At 35.1% G+C, this 2,086-nt stretch overlaps 1 pseudogene; it reads left to right on the plus strand.

Annotated features, from left to right (window-relative positions):
• The first annotated feature begins 407 nt into the window (after positions 1 to 407).
• LOC107196527 lies at positions 408 to 1,148 on the plus strand (annotated as a pseudogene).
• Positions 1,149 to 2,086: the final 938 nt, after the last annotated feature.

The raw sequence follows: 2,086 nt of genomic DNA on the forward strand, positions 1-2,086 counted from the left end.
TGCCATTTTAAAATATTTGTTCTTGAATGTGTTTATTTTCATAATCTGAGCTTACCTCAAAGTTCCCCATGATATCATATCATCTTTAAATTTACTCTTTTTTTCTTTTCTTTTTCTTTTAATTTTTCGATTACAGTTGATGTATAATGTTATATCAGTTCCAGGTACACGACATACTTGGAGATTATTTTTAGTCATACAGTGAGATTTTTCATTTTTAAGAGCTTCCAATCCTCTTAATACAGTTTCTCTATCAGAGTCTCAGTCAATGGGTTCAGAACATTTTCTCTGAACTTAATTGCCTCAGGTTACTTAGCCAGAGTTGCCTGATTTTAAATTTGTTGTCTTTGTCTTAAATTTAAGAATTACTTCTCAGCTCTTTTTCGTGGCACCTCAGAGATGGTAGGATGCTTCAGGGTGCTTTAGGATGCTTCAGCTCTTTCCCAGCCACTGGCTGCCAGAAGCACATTGAAGTGGATGATGAACAAACTTTGTACGTTTTATGAGAAGCCTATGGCCACAGAAGTTGCTGCTGGCGCTCTGGGTGAAGAATGGAAGGGTTATGTGGTTCGAATCAGTGATGAGAAGGACAAACAAGTTTTCCCTATGAAGCAGGGTGTCTTGACCCGTGGCTGTATCCACCTGTTCCTGTTATAGACCAAGGAGGACTGGAGAAATAAAGTACAAATCTATTCAGGGTTGCATTGCGATTGCCAATCCCTTTTCAACTTGGTCATTGTGAAAAAAGGGAGAAAGATATTCCTAGTCTCACAGATACTACTGTGCCTCGTCGCCTAGGGCCGAAAAGAGCTAGCAGAATCTGCAAACTTTTCAGTCTCTCTGAAGAAGATGATGTCCGCCAATATGCTGTGAGAAAGTCCCAAAACTAAGAAAGTAAGAAACCTAGGACTAAAGCACCCAAGATCCAGCGTCTTGTTATTCCACGCATCTTGCAACATAAACGTCGGCGTATTGCACTGAAGAAACAGCATACTAAGAAAAATAAGAAAGTGGCTGTGGAATATGCTAAACTTTTGGCCAAGAGAATGAAGGAGGCCAAAGAGAATTGCCAGGAACAGATTGCCAAGAAACGTAGACTTTCCTCTGTAAGAGCTTCTACCTCTAATTCTGAGTCCAGTCAAAACTGAGATTTTGCAAGAGTAACAAAGAAATAAGATCAGACATCAAATCTCAAAAAAAAAAATACTTCTCAGTCTAATTTTTGCCTTATGATGCCACAGAATACAATAATATAGAGTTTCACTGCTTTTGCAGAATACTACGACAAAATCTACCATTCTAAATTTTACACATGGAAGTTTCCTCTTCGATGAATTACTGTAGCCTAACTCCCAACCTACACACGGATTTTAAATAAGAAATGCTGAATGAATTCAAAACATGCATTTTAAATTGGAAGCAAAATATCTAGCTCAGAATTGAAGAACCTAACATACATATTTGGAGAAATAAATCTTTTATTGAATGAATGCCCTCTAAATTTCTACTATAATGTTCCCTGATGATTCCTGGACAACTGAAAAAAATGTTTTGTGTCTGTCTAACTAAAGCAAAGTGTTGTTTCTAGTGATTACTCTTACTATATTAATATCTTAGTTAGGAAATTTACTCTTTTTTAAAGTTTAAGATTCCCATAATACAGATGAAGCAACGGCCACTTAAGAAATCAAGCTGAGAAAATTTACTTCTGATGTTTGAGGTATCTGTGCTTATTCAATTTAATCATTTTAATGCCTCATTTATTTTTACATTAAATATAAAAATTGGACTTCCCTATTACTAAGATAAACCATTGCATAATTTCTATAACGTTCTTTATCTGTATACATTAAAACCACATTATATAATATCCAGGGTACACCAAGGGTACTCACTACTTTCTCAGCTTAGATTCCACTTCTGGGGTAAAATCATAAATATGAGAACAAGGAAAGATGACCAAGAACAAAGACTATTTTTTATTGCTTTAAATATTTTACATGGTGAAAATAGGCTTCCTTTTAAATAATGAATATAAATTTTTATAATTCTCAAGTAACAACGTAATTGAATCAGCATCATATGC

Source organism: Pteropus alecto, unplaced genomic scaffold, assembly GCF_000325575.1.
Source record: "Pteropus alecto unplaced genomic scaffold, ASM32557v1 scaffold231, whole genome shotgun sequence".
In the NCBI taxonomy this organism is placed as follows: domain Eukaryota; kingdom Metazoa; phylum Chordata; class Mammalia; order Chiroptera; family Pteropodidae; genus Pteropus; species Pteropus alecto.